The following is a 14,458-nucleotide window of genomic DNA, read 5'->3' as shown; positions in this document are numbered from 1 at the left end:
ACTGTACCGTACTACTGTACTCTAACATACTCTGCTGAATTAAACTCACTGGACTGTGCTATCCAAACTTGTGAAACATAGTCGGCTTTTTCAACGTCCAGAAAATAAATATTCTAGGCGTCTTTTCAACTGTAATTTAGCTTACTGGGTACATTGTTACAATGGGGATGGTTATCAGATTGTGACAAACGGGCTTGACCTACACATTTCTTTTGTTGTTTAAATTATTACACAGCCCCCTGGATTTTGAGTAAGCACTGTGACAACCAACCCGTGAGACAACCAACCCCGGTCTCCCACAGGGAAATCGAGGATTTGAATTTGTAGCCTAAATGAGATTGATTTTGGTCTGTTTCTAAAACAATATCGACATTATATTTACTGTAATGTTCAGTAAAACATACAGTTAAACCAATGCAAACGAGGGACCAGTTATCTTTTCCACCTTCTTGCCAGGAAATAACAACCTCCCTTTGTCCACATGGCAGGTAGGCTGTGAATCAGGCAAATTACACTGACTAGTGAAATAGGTAGCAACATAGCTACATTCGTATCCGCTATTTGTCTTACCTTTTTCTTGTTTTCTGGTTTTTCGCTCTTGACGACCTGCCAAGGTGTGTGGCTGCGGCATCCCACTGAACACACAGCAGAGAAGACAAATTATCAGTTACGTGACGGCGGCAATAAATGATCACGTGAATGAATACAGTTGCTGTCAAATCGTATATTGGAACACTTGCATGATTCACTATTAATTTTCTTCTAAAATAAGTAACTATATATATATATATATATATATATATATATATATATATAATTAGGTGTTTACAGTATTTGTTTGATTTACAACTGCACTGGACCAAGAAACAAAAATGAAACAGATTTTTCACTTCAAAGTAAAATAAATACCTGGAATCAATTATTCAGAATTCAAATGAAATGAATTTGGTTGTCGGCAAGTGAAGCGATTCCCGTTTAATGTGTAATTTATCTCACCTGTGGTAATTTACAGGTGCCTTCAGGGTGAAAATAGCCATTCAACCAGTTTTGAAGCGAGAAAACACCCACTGGGCACAGATGTCAATTAATCGTCTATTCCACATTGGTTCAAAGTCATTTCATTGAAATGACGTGGAAACATCGTTGATACAAGTGTGTGTGTGCCCAGTGGGCAATATATTTGAGCGCAACAGTAATAGGCAACAATTATCCAAGTAGACCTACTTTATGCCACTGGATCAAAGTTACAACCTCTTTAAAAAATCTTCCTTTGTTTCTGAGTGCATGAACTCAAAAAACAACAAGAAAGGAGCTTCTGAGTGTCAAGTAGTAGTCTTGATCTAATGTTATGTCGTTAAGATTCATTTGCTTTATTATGCAACTCAAAATATTCAGATCATTAGGCTGTTCACACACAGACAGTGCTTTGGGGGAAATTACTGTCTTCTGTTCTCATCATGATGTTAAAACAGACCCCCAAAAAAAAAAGATGTACGCTATGGCCAATACTTCACTGGGCCTCTCACTTGACAAGACCCTTTTTACCCTTTTAGTACATAAACGTCTCTAGACTGTACTTAAAATGTGTGACAATAGTACTGTGTGAAGCCTGTGGTACTGTGCTGAAGACCAGACATGCAATTAGACATTGTATTGCAGTATGAAAATGTATGCACTCACCCAACTGTAAGTCGCTCTGAAGAGCGTCTGCTAAATGACTAAAATGTAAATGTAATTGTTAAAAGGCGTGATGCGTAAAATGGGCAACAAAATCAATGGGTACCCAGAGGGGAATGTAACATTGACCAATAGGTTCAAGGATTTAACAGATTTACAAACACAAACAACCAGCAAAAGTAGCATAAAAATGAGACTTATCTGATGATAAACCAACAAATAATAATCTTGTTACAAGATACTAAGTCAGAAACTGCTGAACAGGATAATCCAAACTATGTTGAACATATAGTTTTGTACAATATGAACGTTATAAACAGGCTGTCAAAAGACGAGCTACATTGTGGCACCATACAATAACCCACAGAGGAGAGAGAGGGACAAAAGTCATAACTACAGAAAATGTAGCATCTAATATAGAACAAACAGTTTTGTGTGTGTCTAGCTCAGTACTCCTCAACACATAGTTAACACTCATTATCGCTGAGTGATGGGTCATAAACATGATCAAAGCAGATTAATCACTCCTAATCATCCACACAGCTATTCTTTTTCATTGGTTTCTCTCCAACATTGTTTCTATAATTTTACTATCACAGAAGCCGTCCCTCTAATCAAACAAATTATTGACATCAACTTCAGAGGTAGCACCACTCTGACTGAATACTCAGACTTCAAAGGCATGGACTGGGTGTGTCACCAACATGGATCTCTATGGATATAGATGAGTCATTGCAGCTTTTTCTGATGAAATTAGGAATCTCAGGTTCTCCAATTGATATTCACTCTGACGGACTGTGGTCTGTCTTAGACCTGAGTGAGTATATAAATAGATTTGGTTAGGGTTCCTCAGCTCTTCACTCCAAGGCTCCAGTCTCAGTTGACTCTCTGAGATACAGTATGACATGATAAACATTGAACAGATACATTTGGTTAGGGCCCCATCACTACACAACCCCCATTCTAATAACCATCCATCCACCTCAGTGAGACATCTGTGGAGGGCCACGATTGGTGGCAATGGACATCAGACCGAGGGTGGTAGCTACCAGGGAAGCTGCGTGTTCCCCCAGACAGGCACAGGTGTCCAGTAGGGAGCGTGTGCGAGCAGTCAGTGTCAGAGAGGCAGAGATGACCTCATAGGCCTCCAGGGAAGGGGCCCGCCGTGAGATGAGCACATCCAACAGTTGTTGAGTCGTCCCTCCGTCATCCTCAATTATGCCCTCACGCCTCGCGCAGGATACGACAACAGCTCACCGCCATCGGAGTCACACACCGTGGAGCTGCTGACAAGAAGGGAGGGTGAAGTTTCAGGGATGATACAAAAACTATAATATCACATCTCCACACACTCATAAAACACAAATCATGTAGAGAGGACTTAAGAAAAATACTGAGACAACTCAGAGAAAGAGGACAAGAGAAAGTAGTAGCTATCTGATATGAAAGACAGTAATTCGTGGCAGTAGATTATTTCACTGAAGACTGAAATTCATAGCCCTACTAGACAAGTTACCCTCTTATTCAACACACTAGTCACCATCATAAATGTGTGGTAGCCATGTATTGCTTTTTAAAAGACAAAATGTTTTTGACTCAGAGCATTTACTGGGACAACAGACAACTTATAGAGAGAAACAAAGATTCTCAAGGGAGAAATGGCATTGGATACAGATAAGACTGTGAAAGGATGGCCATGAGGAAACCAGCAATCCCCAAAACTGCTTACTGTGCACATACAAACACACTGAGGGAGGCATTGTTTCAACGTCTACTCATTTTCATATTGCTTTACTTTCTCTTCACCTTTTTCAGCAACATTTTAGAAACATGCTAGAAAAAGATAAGTAATTCTAGATAGCTACAGTCTGAACTGTACATAAGTTTGCAGACAAAACTGGGTAATAGGTGGGAGGTCTAAGCTAAACAATTTCCTACAATGGGAGCTGGCAGTGGGCTGGTTGAGAGGGCTGTCTGAGGGCTTTGGAGGGGGCTTGAGGAGAGTGGGGTGGTAGGGCTGTGTCTTTGTCCCTGGGAGACGCCTCCTGTCCCTCTGGGATGCTCAGGAACCGGGCCACTGCGGGACATCTGGGACTGGTGGGACTGCTAGAAGACACCACAGAGCCAGTCACACAGTCTGGGGAGAGACACATGTTGCTGTTATACTGTTCGAGATAAGGTATAAATTAATCATTCTTAATAAAGAAGATAAACAACAGGGTGGTTTCACTGACAAACTGAGCACATTCACAAACTGCTCTCATTATCGATCAGTTTGAAGTTCTTACCCCTGACAGTGCCTCCCTCTGGGTGCTTCCGCATATATGTGGCTGTAGGGGGACTAGGGAGTGTTTCACTAGGGCTGGTAGTCTGTGGTAAAGGCAGTGTCTTGTTACCCACACATTTAGTGTCTCCGAACCAGCGCAGGCCTAGTAATGAGATATGTAAATATTGTTTTAAATGTAATAGACTTCACAAGCATTAAGTACAATCATAATATCACAAAAATGTGAACCAAGCTCACTCTCCCTAGGTTGTTTATCTCAATGGAATATCCTTCACAGGATGTCTTTTAGAGTCATGTAGCGCCCTCTCCTGGTAAAGAGACAGAAAACGCATACACATGTTTGCTCATGATGAGAGACTGTTATCAGTAGTAACCGTTGAGAGATTAAAACCATATTAAACATATCCTGATTCCCTCAGTCAAACAAACCGATGCCGATCAGGGTTGTGGTAACAGAGAATATTGGACTTCGGAGTGTAATATTAGAACTTATTAAATAAGGATGATCAGTACCTTGCTTTCCCTCACCCTGAGGATAGCCCTTGTCATGGCATCAGGATAACGGTTGCTATGGCGCTCCTCAGTTCCAATGAACAGTCTGTGGACAGAGAGCAAGAGAAAGAAGAGGACATGGAAAAAGATGTCTGCCAAGTAAACATCACATTGACCATAATGCACCAACATTTCAAGATTTTTTTATATCCACATGGCAGTCATAGGCAATTAAATACATGGATATGGACTAACATCAGATAATAAACAATTACACACAATTTAGATGGCAGAAGTAGGGTATGGGATTGTATCTCAGTCCTGGCATGTGGAACAGAGAGGAGGTGGGTGCTGCAAGTGGTTGTGCCTGTCACTTGTCCTCAACAGGCAGGTGGGTAACCAGTCAAGGAAGGGGGACTTGTAAGGAGAGATCACAAAGTCCAGGCCCAGCTGCTCTCTTCACCATTGTCTATCTATACTCTGATTCACCCTCACAGACAGACTCACCCTCTGCTGTTGGACGGCTGTGTGGGTTAGTGCTCCAGCAGTTGTTCATCAGCTGGGAGAGGGTATGGCAGTGGGGTACATGTGGCTAGCAGCGCTCATCCTCCAAGCCTGAATCAACCCCATCCTCACCTGAAAGCAGCTGGAGCAAATCTGCTTGGGCATAGACAATGACATGATGTCTTACAAGCTACAAAATGTAATAAAATATTGAGACTGTATGATATACTGCCAGTGTATAACCTAGTCTCCTCTGATAGAAACAGAGCTGTGCTTTGAATCTACGGAAAGATATAGAAACACACCTCCACATGGTTGTCTTCTGTTCAAAGTCTCCCACAGCAGCACACCAAAGCTAAAGAGAGAAGATATTCATTGGGTAATTGCATATTCATTAGTAAAGGCATCTGTAGAAAAGTGGTAAACCCCCCCGCCCCACCTGGTACATTTCATTGGTGAATATGACTGTTTGAAGTGGCAGGATCATGAAAGTGATCCACCTGTACATGTCTGCCTCCACAGAGGGTGTGGTCCCTGTCAGGGCCTCAGGAGACAGGTATACCAAGTCCCTAAGCAGGGCCCTCCCCAGCAGAGAAAGAGGAGCCAACCCTCCACTCCCCTGGGCAGGCCCCAGTCACTCACCTGGAGGTAGGAACATGAACATCCACACACATTAACATAAACGACAACACACATGAACATAAACACCCACATACAAATCGACAAAAAACACCTGCTCTAACACAGACTCAAACCCACATACGTACACTGTAAAGCTTACACCTGTAACTGTTCACAATACACCATATCCAATGGAGCATATACCATCAATCAAATTTAGTTCTTTCTCACATTAGTTTCACCACTCAGAGAGAAGGCTTTTGTCTCTGTAGTACAGGACTGGGTCAGTTATCAGTCACTGCTCTCTACCTTGGCCCGGTACTGCTGGTCCAGGAGAACATTGGTGGGTTTCAGGGCCTGGTGGGGGAGTGGTATGCAGTGGAGGTGGCACAACCCTCTGTCACATCTAATAGGATGCCAAGCCTGAAACTCATCGGTAGACCTGGATACAGCTGGGTCTGAGCAGGGATAACAAGGGTTACAATCATTCAACAGATTCAGTATAAACTCTAAATAAATAAATACATAAATAAAGGGGAACTGAAAATGACTTGTGGGGAAAAAGCACATGACAACACAAAGTTGAAAATTGTGAACTGAAAATACTAAAGAATTCAACCTGATCACAACCCAACTTATTGTATGTAAATACAGTTTAACCACAGCAAGACTAAGTCATGTGCAATGGAATTAAGTCACATGTCTACTGTCTGAAGTTATGTTCCAGCCAGGGCACTTTCTCCTGAACCAGGAAGAGCTCTTTGTGTAAATAAGGAAGTGACAGATAGATCTCTTTTGCATCAGCCAGGGGTTTTCCAGACATGCATGTGGGCAACAAGCATAGAAAACACAGGAATTGTAAATAAAGCAATCAAAAGAAGGACATTATTTGATTAACTTTATATGTGTCTATCGGAAGCTCTGACCACTAGTTTGTTGACATACACTGAGTGTACAAAACTTTAAGAACACCTGCTCTTTCACGACATAGACTGACCAGGTGAATCCAGGTGAAAGCCATGATCCCTTATTGATGCCACTTGTTAAATTCACTTAAACCAGTGTAGATGAAGGGGGGAGACAGGTTAAAGAAGGATTTTTAAGCCCCCGAGACAATTGAGACATAGATTGTGTGTGGTCCATTCAGAGGGTGAATGGGCAAGACTCAATATTAGGAAGGTGTTCCTAATGTTTGGTATACTCTGTGTATACTGTCGGGCCACAACCAAGGGAAAAGATGCAGAACCAACTTTTAATCAATTAGCCTACTGCCACACACTATACATGCATATTCATATTTGAGTTAGACTGAGTGCTCATATATTACACTGACCTGGTATAGTAGAGAGTGTAGAGAGCCTTCAGGCATCCAGACATACAGCAGGCCCATCAGACACCAGGCCTTGTACACACCCAGTGGAACCAGAACCCGCTCTGAATGGACTTGTCTGACCACATCCACGTCTCTCATCCACTCAGTCCACTCACTGGGGCAGAAACAAAACACACAGTCAACACACCACATACAAACATATATACAGTAAACAAACATAAACACACAAACACCTGCTGAAGTGGTCTTGGTTCACAAGGCTTTTGTTTACACTAAACAAGTAATCACTATGATTTGACAGATTTGTCATCTTTTGGAAAGTTGTGTGTGTGTAGAGAGAGAGAGAGAGAGAGAGAGAGAGAGAGAGAGAGAGAGAGAGAGAGAGAGAGAGAGAGAGAGAGAGAGAGAGAGAGAGAGAGAGAGAGAGAGAGAGAGAGAGAGAGACACACACACACACAACTGGCCCCACCCCTACTAGAATCCGAAGTAAAATGTTTACTGTTTGCTGATGATCTGGTGCTTCTGTCCCCAACAAAGAAGAGCCTATAGCAGCACCTATAATACAAATAATGGTGTCCCAAAAAAGGTTCAGTTGCCAGGACCACAAATACAAATTCATCAAGACACGGTTGTCCTAGAGCGCACAAAAAAACGATGCCTACCTTGGCCTAAACATCAGCACCACAGGTAACTTCCACAAAGATGTAAATTATCTGAGAGACAAAGCAAGGGCCTTCTACGCCATCAAAAGGAACATAAAATTTGACATCCCAATTAGGATCAGGCAAAAATACTTGAATCAGTTATAGAACCAATTGGCCTCTACGGTTGTGAGGTCTGGGGGTCCAGTAACCAACAAAGAATTCACAAAATGGAGATAAACACCAAATTGAGACTGCATGCAGAATTAGGACGATACCTGCTAATTATCCAAATCCAGAAAAGAGCCTTAAAATTCTACAACCACCTAAAAGGAAGCGATTCCCAAACCTTCCATAATAAAGCCTTCACCTACAGAGAGATGAACCTAGAGAAGATTCCCCTCAGAAAGCTGTTCCTGGGGCTCAGTTCACAAACAGAAACAGACACCACAGAGCCCCTGGACAGTAAGACAATTAGACCCAACCAAATCATGAAAAAAAAGAGATAATTACTTGACACATTGGAAAGAACTAACTAAAAAACTAAGTAAACTGGAGTGCTATTTGGCCTTAAACAGAGAGTACACATTAGCAGAATACCTGACCACTGTGACTGACCCAAAATTAACAAAGCTTTGACTATGTACAGACTCAGTGAGCATAACTCTTGCTATTGAGAGGCGGCCATAGGCAGACCTGGCTCTGGAGAGAAGACAGGCTATGTGCCCACTGCCCACAAATGAGGTAGAAACTGAGATGCACTTCCTAACATCCTGCCAAATGTATGACCATATTAGAGACACATATTTCCCTCAGATTACACAGACCCACAAAGAATTTGAAAACAAATCACATTTTGATAAACTCCCATATCTATTGGGTGAACTACCACAGTGTGTCATCACAGCAGCAAGATTTGTGACCTGTTGCCACAAAAAATAGCAACCAGTGAAGCACAAACACCATTGTAAATACATACTATATTTATCTGTCTATTATTCCTCATAGCCTACTTCAACTATTTGCATATTGTTGCAACACTGTACATGGCTAGTAATAAAACATTTAAAATGTATATTATTTAGAAACTTTTGTGAGTAATGTTTACTGTTCATTTCTGATTGTTTATTTCACTTTTGTTTATTATCTATTCCACTTGCTTTGTCAACGTAAACATGTTTCCCATGCCAATAAAGCCCTCTGACTTGAATTGAGAGAGAGATTTTGTCATTCAATTTGAGCTTGAGATTTGCCAACTTTACCTTCGACCTGCAGTGCGAGACGACAGGAGCTTGATTGACACCTGTAGCTCTGTTCTCCGGTAAGTACCCCGAAGACACCCGCCTAGCGCTCCTTCCGCACAAGATCACATTTAGCACGTCCTCTTCACGAACAGTTTCCACCGCCATCTGATAGAAACAGAAACCAGTCGACTCAATAATAATAGAACTTAGTTTTATTTTATCTTGCTTGTTGCTCTGCCATGGATTAATCTATTTGTCTTTCACTGCACTGACAAATTGAACAGCAAGCAGCGTGTGCTATGATGACAGTGTGTTTACATCTACACGATTGGTTGCTTTGTTCAGGGAAATCCCATGGCTAGCTACAGTAGGCTATAAACTGAGGGATGAAGTCATTTTTTTTTTTACTGTCAATGGTGTAACAACAGATAAAGGCGGTGGCATCACTTCAGAGAGAGAGAGAGAGAGAGAGAGAGAGACTACAATACATCAGACAGATCTACAGCTAGGCTATACTACAGCTAGGCTATAAATGGGCTTAAACAACTCCTTATTCAACTACCCACTGGGCAAAAACTGGTTGAATCAACGTTGTTTTCACGTGATTTCAACCCCCCAAAATCTACATGACTACGTTGTCTCAATGTGGAAAACTAATTGGATTTGCAAAATGTCATCAATATAAGAGCATTTCGTCTTTTTTCTCCCAACTTTTAACCTAAGTCCAATGACATGATGAATATTTTAGTTGATTTCACGATTAATTCAACCAAATGTTAATCAAAACTAGACGTTAAACTGACCTCTGTGCCTAGTGGGTACTGACTCCTGAACAACTCCTTCAGTCTGAGAATGTGTGAAGTCAACTTGGAATTTCCCAACTCTGTCCCCTAACAGCCCTCTACAGGAGGCATGGGAAAATCATTTTAAGCCCTTTCACTTTTGCACCTGTCAGTCAGGAATGAAGTAGTTGTAGCTCCTCCAGTGACAGGCATGAGGCAAGAGATCTTGATTTGAATACAGGGCTTTAATGCTGGTTAACCCGTGAGAACTGGTTTAAAGAAAGAAAAAATACATTAACAAAATAATGCCATATGCATGTCTCACACATCTGGCGTTATAATCAAGCTCATACAGCTAGCCACTTTATGTATATTTTACACCAAACCTGACGCACGTAAACACAAACACCCTCATAGCAAAATAAGTAGTCAACAAACCTCATTGCTGCTTATCACACAGAGGTGCTAAACATCCTTTTAAATGTCCTTTATCTTCTTCTGTATACTTTCTTTGTAAGTATGCACTTAAACACGATAACAGTGGAAAAATAATTCGCTTTGGCGGTAAAGTTTCTCGAAAAGCGCGCTAAAGGCGCTCGGGTGACAACACTGGGCGGGAACCAATAATTAGTTCCGTCTTGCTTAAACGTACAATTCAGAAGAAATTAAATAATAAAAAGTGCAAATACATGAAATAAACTGGGCGACAGAGGCAGTTACACTCCCCACCAAATCACAAGTGATTTCTTAAAACTTGGAGACAAACCTACTGCATGAATAAATAAAATGAAACTCTGTCCTAATAAACAACTAATAAACTGTGTGTGAGTGTATGATAGAACCATCAGTCTGCTTCTAGCAATGTAACTGTTTTCTGAATGGGTCTCTCCAGGTAAACAGGTTTGGCTGCACGCTTCCCTCTTCCATCCAGGGAGGAGTCACTGATGAGTAACTTGAGTCTCCTCACTCTTTCATCACTTCCAGGATAGACCTCGATGACTCTGCTAGCTTCCATTGGTTTCGTGGTGTGGCAGCATCTTGTAACAGAACAATGTCACCGACCTTTGCATTTCTGCGATCTTTGGTCCACTTCTGTCTGTGTTGGAGATTCAGGAGATACTCTTTTTTCCATCGTACTCAAAAGTTGTTGGTTAAGAGTTGAACTCTGCGCCATCTTTTGCGGAGAGTAGAGATCCTCCTTGACAAACTTTCCAGGAGGAGGGAGAATGATTGTGGGATTTCATGGTCAAGATGTGGTTTGGTGTCAAGGGCTCTGGACTGGTAGAATTGTTCAGATGATCAGTGGTTAGAGGTCTGCTATTCACAACCGCCATAACCTCATAGAAATGTTCGTGGGGAAGAGGAGTCAAGTTGTCTGGACGACTGTTCTAGAATGGACGCCAGGACACTTCTGATAGTGCGGATTTGTCTTTCCCAGACTCCACCCATATGACTTGAGGCAGGGGTGTTCATGATGAACTCGCAGCCCAAATCTTGAGCTCTTCTTGATCCATCTCTTTCAGTGCTTCAATGAACTCACGCCTTGCTCCGACAAAGTTTGTCCCTTGATCACACCTTATCTGCCTTACTGATCCACGAATGGCGATGAATGAACGCAGAGCATTGATAAAGGCATCTGAGGTCAAGTCATCAAGTGCTTCAATGTGAACTCCTCTTGAACACATGCAGGTGAGCAACAGCCCATAACGCTTTAGCTCCTTTCTTCCTTCCTTAATGTGAAATGGTCCGAAGCAGTCCATTCCACAGTAAGTGAATGGAGCAGTTGTTTCCATCCGCTCTTCTGGAAGGTCTGCCATCCTTTGTTGCTCTGTGCATCTTCGAACCTTCTGCAACTTGTGCACTTGTGAATATGGGATGAAACAAGCTTGCTGCAACCCAGATCCATATGCCATTGGATCGGAGTTCATTTATAGTCTTTCCCTCGACCTTGATGGTACACTCTCTCATGATAGTGCTTGACGAGCAATGCAGAAACACGACTGTCTCTAGGAAGTACTGCTGATGCCTCACATGTGGATGTAGGGCAGCATTAGCTAAGCGGCCTCCTACTCTGATTACACCTTGATCATCCAGGAACGGACATAGTTTGTGCAACTGGTTGGCTTTGTCTTTGACCTTCGTCTCTTATGGCGTTGAATTTCTTGAGAGAGAGTTGCTTCCTGGACCATCTTGATTATGGTCAGCTCCGCCTCTTTCCTTTCTCCAAGTTCGAGGCCTCACAGGACTTTGGCTTGAGACCTTTGATTTCCTTAGCACGGCGCTGAGTCTGGCAACAGCCTTCACCATTCTTGCCCAGTCTGAGAACTTGTGTAGACGACCTAAACTTGTTTTAGCTTCTTCTGCCTGAGTGTCATGAACCTGAGCTTCTTGACCTCTGGGTCACTGCTCTCAATCTCTCCCACCATGACAACTCCAGTTGGTAGCTCTTTTTGCCAAAGAAGGTCTGGACCCGTGAACCAGTTAGAAGCTGTGAGTTGTTCTGCTGTGACACCCCTTGAGGCGTGGTCAGCTGGGTTGTCTTCTGAAAGCTCTTTCTACAAAATCAGATTCCAACACCTTGATGACGCCTGTTGGAAGGACTACTTCTTTGATCTGTGTTCTACAGACATAGTGCACTTCTGCTTGGGAGATTTGGAAGAACTGATGTCACTTGCTTCACAATGACTTGATGGCTTATTCCAAAGGCATCTCCAAAGTCAAGACATGGGTTGCCATAGCCGACTACACTCCAAACCCAAGTCTGTTCTCTGAGCAAAGGGCTCATTTTCTTCTCCAGCAACCACTTGTCTTGGTACAAGAGCTTGAGGACAGTTGTAGCCAATTAGTAGGCCGATGTCACAGCTCTGCAGAGGAGCAATTTCATCTGCGATGTGCTCAAGATGAGACCATGCCTTGGCAGTCTCTGGTGTGGGAATATGATCTCTGTTTGCAGGGATGAATTCTCTTGAGTAAGTTACTGGCAGGTAGATTATCTTATTGGGAGAATCCTCTTATTTGTAGATCAGTCAGCCTTCTGCTAGGCACCACTGTATTTCTTGAAGACATTGTGGAGAGCTTTAACTGGACTGGTTCATTTTTAGTGTGAAGAACCTTTGCTGTCTCTTCAAGGATGAAGGTCGTGTCACTCTGTGTATCGAGAAGAGCGTACACAAGAACTTCATGATTTGGCTTACTTGTAGTGGACAACCACACAGGAATGACTGAGGATGTATGGGTGCCTTTAACATTCTGGATAACTCTGTTAGATGTTACCTCGCGTGGTGGTTTTGTCACCTCTCTTGTGAACGATCTGTCGCTCCTTCTCTTGACTTGTCACTCTCCCTTTCTCCACCAGTCCTTGTTGACATTCCTCTTCTTTGCTACGATTATCGTGTAGGCAGGTTGGATGTCCTTTTCTCACAAGTATCACAGATCCTTCTATTTTCACACTCCTTTGAGCGATGGCCAGGCTTCAGACAGCCAAAGCACAACTTCATCCCTTGAACAAACTTGACTCGCCAGAGATGGTTTTATTCATAAATTTCCAACACTTGTGTAGACTGTGACTTGACTTCTCACAAAAAACACAGCTTGTGGAGGAAGCTTTTTCATCTGAGTTAGTTGCTAGTACCTTTGTTCCGAGAGCTCTGTTCTTTAAAACCTTGATCTGCTCCCTTCAGCAGGTTTCAGAGCATGGAGAGATGTTATTGGGTTATTTGCAATCTTAGCTTCACGTGTGAGAAACTTTACAAACTGCTGAAGCTTGGGAATGTGTGACTTTCTCCTCCACTTCTATGACCTTTCTGTTCCATCTCGAGGTCAGCCAGTCTGGAAGCTTTGCAAGTAACTTCTGGTTCTCATTGCAGTCATTAAGTACTTCGAGGCCTCTGATCTGAGTCATAGCAGCCTCACAGCTCCGAAGAAAATCAGCAAACTCTTGAAGTTCGATACTGCCTTTGGAGCTTATCTTGGGCCATGCCTCCAGCTTATCTCTGAATGCTTTGGCTATGAGGAATGGATTTCCATATCTTTCCTCAAGAATCCTCCATGCTGCGTGATAGGCTGACTCCTGAACCAAGCAGGAAGTAGCTCTCTATAGCCTTTTTAGCAGGTCCACCCACATACTTTCGCAAGTAATATATATTTTCTTCGGTTGGAATGTTTTTTCCGATCAATGAGTGTCTGAAATGAAACCTTCCAGTCATTGAATCTGAGTGGGTCGCCATTGAATATTGTTGGTTCAGGTATAGGAAGACGACCTGCACTGATGGACTCTGCAAGTGCTCTAACAAGAGCTGCTGTGCTGTCATCCTGCTTTGAATGTGCCCGGTCTTGTGGTGAAGAATGGTGCTCCAACAGATTATTTTCATGTTTAACTTCCTCCTTTTCCTTCATACAGACACTTTGATGGAGTAGACTGCTTATTTCTTTATCTGAGCACTCACTCTGATCATACACTCAGCTGACGTGCCTTAGCAGCCTTTAACTTTTTAACTGTCTCTAGTCGCTCCAGTTGTCTCCGCTTGCATCTAGCACCTTTTGTCTCTCTGCAGCTTCAGCTTCAAGCCTTTCCATTCCTCAATGCAACACTCTTGTTCTAGTAGTACTTCTAGAGTAGCTTCATTGGCAGCAACTTCAGCAGCGGCATCTTGTCTGCTAACAGAAGTCCGACTTGAATGTCTGGAGCTGCTTTGAGCATGAGAGGACTTAGTGCATTGGGATTTGATACTTATCTTGTCTGAGGCTACAGACTTGAATATAGACGATGTCGCCTGTTGCCTCGTTGTTCGTCTCCTCCACCGATATCTGCTGTCTCCAAACGATCTTTTGCAGTTTGGATGATCTTCCTGGTTACAGCATCACAGGTGTTAATTCTG

General features: G+C 42.6%; 2 long non-coding RNA genes across 3 annotated transcripts; both read right to left on the bottom strand.

Annotated features, from left to right (window-relative positions):
• Positions 1-5,055: 5,055 nt before the first annotated feature.
• Positions 5,056-5,530, bottom strand: LOC123488818. The gene is made up of 3 exons (XR_006660307.1): positions 5,461-5,530; positions 5,266-5,315; positions 5,056-5,113 (listed from the first exon to the last, which is right to left on the bottom strand). It is a non-coding gene; the product is annotated as an uncharacterized LOC123488818 (long non-coding RNA).
• Positions 5,531-5,975: 445 nt separating this feature from the next.
• On the bottom strand, positions 5,976-9,835 carry LOC123488819. 2 transcript variants are annotated; one of them, XR_006660309.1, is made up of 4 exons: positions 9,748-9,835; positions 8,818-8,964; positions 6,915-7,068; positions 5,976-6,039 (listed from the first exon to the last, which is right to left on the bottom strand). It is a non-coding gene; the product is annotated as an uncharacterized LOC123488819 (long non-coding RNA). The 2 variants fall into 2 exon arrangements; XR_006660308.1 differs by lacking the exon at positions 9,748-9,835 and having other exon boundaries at positions 8,818-9,277.
• Between the last annotated feature and the right edge of the window lie 4,623 nt (positions 9,836-14,458).

Source organism: Coregonus clupeaformis, unplaced genomic scaffold (genome assembly GCF_020615455.1).
Source record: "Coregonus clupeaformis isolate EN_2021a unplaced genomic scaffold, ASM2061545v1 scaf2514, whole genome shotgun sequence".
Taxonomy (NCBI): Eukaryota; Metazoa; Chordata; class Actinopteri; order Salmoniformes; family Salmonidae; genus Coregonus; species Coregonus clupeaformis.
Note: the sequence above shows the minus strand (reverse complement) of the source record. Positions and strands in the feature narration are given on the sequence as shown.